Raw genomic sequence first — 10833 nt, 5'->3', positions numbered from 1 at the left:
GGGTTAAAGGGGACCCTGTCCCAAAAAAACCAAAAAAAAAAAAAAAAAAAAAAAGGCTACCTCTAAACTTGGAAAAAACTGAATGGGAGGAAGGGGCTGAAGAGATGGCTCAGTGGTTAATTTCCAGTACCCACATGGCAGCTAACAACTGTCTGTAACTCTAGTTCCAGAGGATCTGATGCCCTCTTCTGACCTCCTCGAGCACTGTATGACACGGGTGCACTTCCATCCAGGCAATACACTCATACACATGAAATTTTAAAAAGTAAAAATATTTTTAAAAACTGAATGAGAAAACAAGATGTTTATGACTTTATTGGTTTTTTTATTTTTGGGGAGTCTTTTTTTTTTTTGAGACAGGGTCTCCCCTGTAGCCCCAGCTGTCCTGGAACTCACTATGTAGACCAGGCTGGCCTTGAAATCACAGAGATCCGCCTGCCTCTGCCTCCAGAGTGCTGGGATTAAAGGTGTGCTCCACCACACCGGCCCTTTATTGGTTTTTTAAACAAGTGAGAAAAATAACGTCTCAGTTATAAGTACTGCCAAGAAACCAACATAATTAAAATGCTGAAAATGGAAAGAAAATTCTACTTAGAAAGTATTTTTCTTGTTTTTTTAAACATAGAAGAAACATGGAATTAATCAGTAAGCTGTCCAATCCAGTTAACAGTAACTGCTGACTGAGCATACTTTATACTTATTCCCAAAACATGTCTGACAGTGAAACCAAGTTTTTCAAAACACTTAATCCTTGATAGTGACCTATACTGGTATCTCAGAATGTCATCAATTTCTTTCACTTTAGCACACACATAGTTTAGAGCAAAAAAACACAGGGTGTAGTTACAGGAAGCATCAAAATAAATATACTTATTGAACATCCTTATGGCATTCCAGTTATCTTCAGGGCTGGGGTGATAGCTCAGTCAGTAAGCATTTGCCTTTCAAGCATGAAGACCTGAGTTCAATCTTCCAGTTCCCATACAAAAAAAACTGGGCATGGTGGTACAAGTTTGCAATCCCAACACACTAGGAAGGTGGAGAGAGGGGGTGCCCAGGGGCTCCCTAGCCAGTCAGCCTAGCTTCCTTGGTGAGTTCCAAGCCAATGAGAGACTCTGTCTCACAAAACAAGGTGGATGGGGCTAGAGAAATGGTCAGTGGCTAAGAGCTCACACTACTCTTGCAGAGACTCAATTTTAGCTCCCAGCATCCACATCAGGTGACTCACAACCACCTGTAACTCCAGCTCCAGGGGGATCCAACACCTCTATCCTGGACTCATGAGTACATACCCACACACAAATAATTGAAAATAAATCTTAGAAACGACAACAAGGTGGACAGCACCTGAGGAAAGATAGGTGAGACTGACCTCTGGCACATACGCACTTGCTCACCTATGAACACATTTAAACATGCACTTACATCCACACAAAAAATCTTAAGCATTATGATGAAATACTGTGCTTAATAAGGATGCTTAAGAAAGATAATCAACTCTTTCAAATGATCCATAGTACATACTTTCTATTTTTTAAAAAGACAGTATTATCAAATATGCAGCATTAAAAAATGTACAAATCTGTTCAAACTATCATTCCATTTACATTTAAAACCTCTTTCTACATGAAACTTTTATTGAGGGGTAGGGGAAAACAATTTAGACAGGGTAAGTTGCCCAGGCTGGCCTTGAAGTCACTTTGCAACTCAGTCTTTGAACTTATGATCCTCCTGCCTCAGCCTCTCTAGTAGATGGAGATTTACAGGCCTGAGCCAAGAGGTACAGTCTTACTTTTTTTCCTTTCAAAATAGGTTAGTTTATTAGCATTTCCCCCAAAGTGACCAATAAGCTTATTCTTAAGCTATCATGATGATACCACAGATGAAAACATTTAATGCTCTGATTCATGCAGCTACCTCTACTGATACTCAAATGTCCTGTTTTGGTCAATGGGAATGTCTTCCATTGGCTCCTGAGTCTTTCAGAGGGAACCCAGTACAGTATGATACAAATCCCTGCTATCTAATAGACAAGATGTTCCAGGCTCATCTCATGTACTTCCTGCCCTAGACCTAGAACCAGTCACTTTTCCAAGGAATGATATTGGTGAGGTGCAAAATTCAAGACCACAATCTAGATGCTACAGGCCTCTGCTCATTTTGAATATAACTACTCCACTATTAGCTATCATCAATTTTGCTCTTGTGTCATGTGAAAGAAAAATTCCATGTCCACTAGAGACAAAAAAATTTTCTCCTGAAATTATTTTTAATCAGGCATGGTGGCACATGCCTTTAATCCCAGCACTGGAGAGGCAAAGGCAGGTGGATCTCTGTGAGTTAAGGGCCAGCCTGGTCTACATAGCAAGTTCCAGGCTAGGGAGACCCTGTCTCAAAAATACTATATACAGGGCTGGGCGTGGTGGTGCATGCCTTTAATCCCAGCACTTGGGAGGCAGAGGCAGGTGGATCTCTGTGAGTTCGAAGCCAGCCTGGTGTACATAGTGAGTTCCAGGACAGCTGGGGCTACAGGGAGACCCTATCTCAAAAAGACCAAAACAAAACGATATATATATATATTTATTAATTTTATGTGTATGAGTGTATTGCCTGCATGAATGTAAGTGCACTCATGCTGTGCAATGCCCACAGATGTCAGAAGAGGGCATGAGATTCACCTGGAACTGGAGTTGGAAATGGATGTGAGTGGGTACTGGGAATTGAACCTGGGTCTTTTGGAAGAGCAGTCAGTATTCTTAACCGTCTCTTCAGCCCCTCTCCTGAAATTCTTACTAGAAATGCTTCACTCTTAAGAGTACTTATATTTATTCAACTCAACTCATTTACTTATATGTACATTTACTGGCTGGCCCTGGGGCTCCTCCTGTCCCTGCCTCCCCAGTGTTGGATTACAAGCATATGCCACCACATCCAGCTTCTGGGGCTCTAACTCAAGTCTTATTCTTGACAGAGCTATTGCCCTAGTCCTGCTTTTATTTCTTGTGCCACCACAGTTCCCTTTCTTGTCCCCCATAATATACCTGATCATTCTCCTTATTGGCATAAGCTGTATGTCATTAAGAAAACTTAAGGACAATATGAAACCAAGGCTGAAAACACACACACACACACACACACACACTCCAAGTAGTTTTTAAGGATAGGGTCTCCATGTAGTCCCAGCTGACCTGAAGCCACTATGTAGACCAAGGCTGGCCTTGAACTCACAGGGATCTGCCTGTCTCTGCCTCCCAAGTGCTAGGATTAAAGTGCTGGGATTAAAAGCATGAGCCACCACATCAGGCATATTTATTATTTTTATTTTATGTGTATGAGTGTGTTGCCTGCATGTATGTGACTGCACCTGTGTCGTGCAGTGCCGTGGAGGTCAGAAGAGGGCTTCCGATTCCCCTGGAACTGGAGTTAAGGATGGTTCGTAGGTACCATATGGGTGCTGGGAATCAAACCTGGGTCCTCTGCAAGAGCAGTCAGTGCTCTCAACCTCTGAGAGATCTCTCCAGCCCCAGGTCGTCTTTTTAAATAATTACTTTGTTATATTTCCATTAGCTTTTTCCTTTTTAAACGTTATTCATACTTATACTCAAACAGTGCATATGTAGAAGTCAAGAGGGCCACTTTGTAGAGACTCTTCTTGACCATTAGAATATTGACAGATTATAAAGATATCGAAGTTTTTCCTGAGCCAGCGAGATGGCTCAGTGGTTAAAAGTATGTGCCACCAACCCTGGCAGAAGCAGAGAACCAAATCCTGAAAGTTGTCCTCTGACCTCCACACATGTGCCATGGTGCATTTGAATGCACACACAATAAATAAATAAAATGTAATAAAAAATTAATAACTATTCCTAACAAAAACTTATCAGTATCACAGTTACTAAAGATCTTTTTCCAAGCAAATGTACAATGTGGGAAAGAGAATTATATACAACGAAAAGACTATATACATCTTGATTTTCTCTTTCCTTTTCCCTCCTCTACAAGGAAATGAGATAAACCCAAAGATGGAACATTCTATAAGGAAATAAACAGGCAGAATAGGGAACATTCTATAAAACTAGGATGGTCCCTTTGAAAAACGTCATGGTCACACATATAAACCACAAGGGAGAAGACCATACCACATTAAAAGAAACTAAAAATACACAAGCAAATGCAGCATGAACTTTTTTTGGATCTTGGTTCATAAAAAGCTATGAAAGGCATTTTGGGATGGACTGTAGTAGGGAATGCCTATAATCCCAGCATTTAGGAAATGGAGGCAGGGGGATCAGAAGTTCAAGGGGAATCACAGAAACTCTGCTCTCCTCCATTCCCCCAAAATAAACAAATCAGGGGCTAGAGAGATGGCTCAGCAATTAAAGAGTGCATACTGCTCTTTCAGAGGACCCGAGTTCAATTCCCAGAAACTCATGTTGGGCAGCCTAAAACTCTAGCTCCAAGGAATCTCATGCTCTCTTTTAGTCTTGGTGGACACACACAGACACACAAATACATACATATAAATTTTTTTTTTTTTTTTTTTTTTTTTGAGACAGGGTCTCCCTGTAGTCCCAGCTGTCCTGGAACTCACTATGTAGACCAGGCTGGCCTTGAACTCATAGAACTCCACCTGTGTCTGCCTCCCAAAGTGCTGGGATTAAAGGCGTGCACCACCACGTCTGGCTATAAATATATATCTATTTAAAAATCTTGGGGCTGGAGAGATGGCTCAGCAGTTAAGAGCACTAATTGCTCTTGCAGAGGACCCAGGTTCGATTCCCAGCACCCACATGGCAGCTACTAACTGTCCTTAGCTCCAGTTCCAGGGGAATCCAAAACCCTCTTCTGACCTCCGTGGCACTGCATGACACGGATGCACTCACATACATGCAGGCAATACACTCATACACATAAAATAATAAAAATATTTTTTTAAAGTTATTAAAAAAATCTTTTAAAAAGACATTTTGGGGACACCTGAACTATTTTAATATAGACTAGGTATTAGAATATACTCAGGATTTTTAATTTTATTAGATAGTAGTATAACTTATAGAAGAAAGTACCCTTAGCAAATGCATGAAATGTTAGGAATATGACTTGAATATGGTTTAGCAAATAGGTATTTTGGCCTTTTTCATTACAATTTGCTTTTTTTTCATATCTGGTACAGGCCAAAATATTAAAAATAGCTGTGCCTAGGCTCATGATAGGTATTACCTGTAGTATTCTTTGACTTTTCTTTACAAATTGTGATAAGGAACTACCTACTCACCCTATAACTGTGCTATCTTAAATGCTATATTCTGCCAGTATATTGGCTGAATTTATTTTTTCCTATAGCTAGAAGCAATGTTCATGAGACACACATGCACACACACACTCTCAAAAAGTAAAAAAAAAAAAAAGAATAGAGGGTGGATTCTATATGTTACCAAAGAGATATTGTGAGAGGAACACTGTCTTCCACTAATCCATTAACAACATCTTGGCTACTTAGTTGGTTTCTGTACTTCATAGCAGTAATTGCACTGGTAACATAAGTTTTATGCATTCAATAGGCTTTACTTTAAACAATGTAGCTCACAAAGTACTGTAAGCAATACCTAGTCTTTAAAAAAAAAATTAAAAAAGATTTGATGTGTGACTGTTCTGCCTGCATGTGTATAAGAGCATCCATGTCATGTAGTGCTCACAGAACTCAGAAGAGGGTGTTGGATCCCCCCGGAAATGGAGTTAAGGATAGTTGTTAGCCGCTATGTGGGTGCTGGGACCTGAACCTGGGTGATGGTCAAGAGCAAGAAGTGCTCTTATCACTGAGCCACCTCTCCAGCCTCCAATACTCACAGTTGTATCTTTGGCACTCATCCTCCCTCTATCGTACAGCATTTGCCTAGCATGTTCAGGGTCCTGGACTCAATGCTTAAGATTTAAAAAAAAAATTGTGTCATGTGTACCTACATGGGTTTATGTGAGCCACATGCTTGCAGGAGCCCACAGAAGTTAGAAGGTGTTAGATTCCTTGGAGCTGGAACTACAGGTAGTTTTGAGTCACCATGTGGGTGCTGGGAACTGAACTAGAGATGGCTGAGCCATCTCTTCAGCTCCACCACCAAAAATAAAAGCCCACTGCTGTAACTTATATTTTTACAGGTTTTTTTGGAGACAGGGTCTCTCTGCAGCCCAGCTGGCCTGGTACTCTCTATGTAGACCAGACTGGCCTCAATCTCACTTCAATCCTCCTGCCTCTGCTTCTGCCTCCAAACTGCTGGGATTAAAAAGGAGGTGCCAGCCAGGTGTGGTGGCGCATGCCTATAGTCCCAGCACTTGGGAGGCAGAGGCAGGCGGATCTCTGAGAGTTCAAGGCCAGCTTGGTCTACATAGTGAGTTCCAGGACAGCTGGGGCTTACAGGGAGACCCTGCTTCAAAAAGACAAAAAAAAAAAAAAAAAAAAAAAAAAAAAAAAAAAAAAAAAAAAAGGAGGTGCCACCACCAAGCCTGGCCCTACTTTCATATTTAAAAAAAAAGAGATTTGTATGTGACTATAAGCACTCGTTGTGCGGATGCCTGTGCCAATGCACATGTCCAGAGGCCAGAAGGGTGTTGGTATCCTCTTCTATCACTCTCCACCTATTCATTTGAGGTAGGGTCTCTCCCTGAACCTGAGGCTGGGGGTTCCTTGGCTAGGCTGGAAACCAGCAAGCCTAGTCTTCACTGCCAGCAAAGCTGGGGTTACAGACATGCACAGGGTGTTCAGCTTGCTATGTGAGTGCTCAGATTTGAATTCTAGACCTCGTTATTGCATAGTAAGCACTCTTCACTGCTAAGCCACCTCTCCAGCCCCTACCCTTTTATATTTCACACTACACTGGTTATATGAAAAATATATTACTGAGTTATGCCCATTTTCCAAATGGCATTTTTCATCTTAAAGCATTTTTAAAAAAGATATCATATATAATACCTATTTTAAAGATATTTATTATTTTATGTGTATGAGTGTTTCGCCTGCATTTATGTAAGTACGTTACCTTCATTCAATGGTAATGTAACTGTTATGGGGTAACTAACCACTTTCTATTTAATCTCAGGCTTGCTCCACAGGAAGGAATTTGTAACTGGTACTGTAATCCTGTCAAAAGCTTCTGGTTGAGGTCATAGGCCCTAGAGGGGAAGCTACTGTTGTTTGGCTAAATGTACGTATGTGCCGTCAAATGGCCTTCTGAATTACTTGTGTTTATGCCCAAAGATTAGTGCTGCTGTCAGCTTTAGTTAGAGAAGGTTCTTTGTGCAGTGGTTACTACAGACTCTTCACTGGTGGAGAGTGAGCGAATGCAGAATGCTCAGCTCTACATGGGACAGCTCTATCACCCACTCCAAGGTTCAGGGACTATCCCAGAAGAAGCAGAAAGAATGTTAAGAGCTGGAGGAAAGGGAAGAGTGCTGTGGACCCCTGTCTTCTGAAACCAACAACAGTTGTGATTACCTGCATAAAACCTGCAGGAGACTGTGTCAACACACCACCTTGAAAGGGAGAAGGGTTCAAGAGGTAATGAGACACTTTCTTCTTGGTAACCTGCCCATGCTCCTATAAGGGAACACTAAACTCATGATGTCATCCCCCAAAAGATAAGAAAGGTAGGGGGAAAAAGAAGGGCTCAGTGGGAGTGGGGTGAGAGGGTGATGGGGGAGGGTGTATGTTACATACCCAAAAAATTAATAAATTAAACAAAAAGCTGGACATGGTGTGCACACCTTTAGTCATAGTACTCAGGAGACAGAGGCAGCCAGATCTCTTGAGATCCAGGCCAGCCTGGTCTACATAGTGACCCTGTGTCAAAAAAACTGAAATAAATAACATTATATACATGTATAAAAGTGCCATAATGAGGACCTGGAGAGATGATGGCTCAGTAGTTAAGAACACTTGCTGTTCTTCCAGAGAACCCAGGTTTGACTCTCAGCACCCACATGGCAGTGAAAAGCTGTCTCTTAACTCCAGTTCCAGGAGCTCTAACACCCTCTTCTGGCCTCAGCAGGGTATTGCATGCACATGGTGCACTTACATACATGCAGGCAAAACACTCATAAATGTTTTTTAAATGCCATAATGAAATCCATTATTATGTATAATACATGCTAGCTAATAAATCTTTAAAAAAAACTCCATAAACAGCACAAGTGCCAAAGCCTAATGACTACTTCTCATTTTATTAGATATTAAAAATCCAAAGATGTAGGGGCTAGAGAGGTTAAGGGCACAAGCTACTCTTGGGAAGGACTCAGGTTCAGTTCCCAGTATCCACACATAGTTTCTCACAATGTTAGTAATTCCAGTTTGAAGGGATCCAACACCCTCTTCTGGCCTCCTCTGGCACTGCACACATAATGTACACTTACACACATGTAGGCAACACTCATACACATAAAAAGCTTTAAAAATTTTAAACAGGTTTACTTAAAAGCTGCAATTTAATAACATTAACAGTTTTATACTAAGTGCCCCATCAAGTAACAGACAAGAGTGTGGGGCCACTGCTTCACTTTGTAGGAAGACAAAGTCAGTAGTTTTACCCAGCAACACTTTTGGATCACCAATACAAGTAATTGAAAAAAGTCTTTCTTATAATTCTAAAAACAGCATGACCTCAAAAACCCCCTGAAAGGGTCTGAGGAGGATCTCCAGGGATCAGCTGACCACAATGTGGAACCACTATTCACCTGAAAATTCTTTTTTTTTTTTTGAGACAGGGTCTCCCTGTAGCACCTGCTGGCTTGGAACTCGCTATGTAGACTAGGCTGGCCTCGAACTCAGAGATCTGCCTGTCTCTGCCTCTCAAGTGCTAGGAATAAGGGTGAGCGCCACCACGCCTAGCTTCAATTTAACTTTTAACATTGTATTTTGAGCATTTTTACATGAGACCAGTAATAACTTTTTAAAGATTTTTTAAAACAAAATCTTTATGTGTATTTCTGTGGGTGGGTGCCTGCAGAGGAGAGAAGGTGGTGATCCCCTGGAATTGGAGTTACAGTTGTTAGCTGCCATGTGGGTGCTAACTGGTCTTCTCCAAGAACAGCCAGTTTTCTTAACCGCTGAGCCATCTCTCCAGCCCCGAAACCAGTATTTCTTAATGTGATTAACTTAGTTAAGGGCTGCCTATTGAGGAACACGGCCCTCGACCCCACCCAGAGATTTCCAGGACAAAGTCCTCTAACTTCACATTTAATAATCTCCAAAATACTTTTTTATGCACTCTGAAGTTGAGGCCTATGATTCACGAAGAGTCAGAGTGCAAGCCCTAGGTCCAGAGCCAGGGTTTGGAAGTCATTGTTCTTCAGCAGCAGCAGTAGCAGCCTCTCCCTTCATCTAGTTGGGGAAATTCTTAGAAAAATAAAACCCTTTCTGTGGAGCTTTCTTCAGAGGACGGTGCATAAAGCGCGGCGACAAGAGCAACCCTCTGTTCCGCTCTGATACAACTCTATCTTAATTTCCTTCTCCAGAATGAAAAGACCAGAAGACTGACCACGCTCCCTTCTGCAGCGAGCAGAGGAAGCTCCGCGACTGACAGCTCCAAGGAATCCCACACCGCAGGAGGACCCGGGACAGCACCTGGAGAGCGGGGCAGTAGCTGGCTGGACAGCATCACCGGTTTAGACTAGGTGTTAGGGATCTAAAGAAAATAGTCCTCGGGATAAACATGGCGCCTACAGCGGCAGGACATAATCACCAGGAGACTCTGCCCATTCCATTTTATAAATCACGGCGCCATAGTGCATAAATTTGGGGGCAAGGGAGGAGACTTCGTCAACTGGCTGCTGGGGCTCGGGACGTCCTCGCGGACAGAGCGGATTACATAACACAAGGGACCGGCTTGTGCAGCCACTCATTTTCCTCCTCCCGCCCAAACCTAGCGCTCTCACTTTCCCTCAACAGAATATTAGCGAGCTAAATCCAACAGCATGTTAAATAGATTACATACCATACATGTGGGACCTACCCCAGGAATGTGAGCAGGTCAACATTTTAGAATGAGAGAAGAGCAAAGCTGTCTCACCTGAAAAAGGTAAGGCCAGGTGTGGTCTTGAGAGGTAGAGGCAGGGGAGTGAGGAGTTCAAGGTCATCATCAGCTATATAGCAAGTTTGAGTACAATTTCCACATGAGGCTCCGATTCCAAAAATAGAACAATAAAGAAGGAAGGAAAGGAAAACAAAAGAAAATCACACCTTCATGGTAAAGAGACTTTAAAAACTAGCAGTAGGGGATGGAGAGATGTGGACCAGGTGCAGTGCTTCCTGCTCTTCAAGGAACCCCAAGTTCAGTTCCCAGTACTCACATAAGGCAGCTCACAATAACATGTAACTCCAACCACACACACACACACACACACACATACACACACACACGCGCGCGCGCGCGCCCCACGGCCGCAATTGCCCCGAGCTGCGCCGTCTCCAGCGGAGCGCGGGCGCGTGCCCGGCCCCCTCCCCCACTGGCGCGCGCCCCATCCCCCTCTCATTGTCTGGCTACGGAGCGCCTCGCCCAGCGAAAAGATAACGGAACCCCCGGGAGCAGGGGGTGGGGAGCGCCGCGGCTCGCTCGCTCACTCACCTCCCGTGGTCGTCGCCGCCGGTAGTCTGACCCGAGGAAGGCGCCGTCGCCTTAAAGGGACCTTGCACCCGGCGCCGGGAGTAGGGGGTGGGAGCAGGGGAGGGGACGGGGGCTTAGGGGGGAGACGGACAGGGAGTCTTTGTAAGCTCGTCTCCCCGAGGGTGAAAGGAAGCCTCCCTCGGGTTCGAGTGACTGGGGTGGATTTTTTTTTCCCGAGGGGGGC

At 43.3% G+C, this 10833-nt stretch overlaps 1 protein-coding gene across 5 annotated transcripts in view; it reads right to left on the bottom strand.

Moving 5' to 3' along the window:
• Pogz (pogo transposable element derived with ZNF domain) overlaps positions 1 to 10833 on the bottom strand; it is a 51020-nt gene extending 40187 nt beyond the window's left edge. For 3 of the 5 annotated variants that reach the window (XM_008828217.1, XM_008828220.2, XM_008828222.3), the window contains exon 1: positions 10611 to 10833. The gene's annotated coding sequence lies outside the window, so the exon portion shown is untranslated. Of the gene's footprint in view, positions 1 to 9242; positions 9470 to 10610 lie in introns of those variants that run through there. The other 2 variants (XM_008828221.3, XM_008828219.3) reach the window with 2 other exon arrangements.

The sequence above is a fragment of the Nannospalax galili genome, unplaced genomic scaffold, assembly GCF_000622305.1.
Source record: "Nannospalax galili isolate Female #2095 unplaced genomic scaffold, S.galili_v1.0 scaffold752, whole genome shotgun sequence".
NCBI lineage: Eukaryota > Metazoa > Chordata > Mammalia > Rodentia > Spalacidae > Nannospalax > Nannospalax galili.
This window is presented reverse-complemented; position numbering and strand designations above follow the sequence as displayed.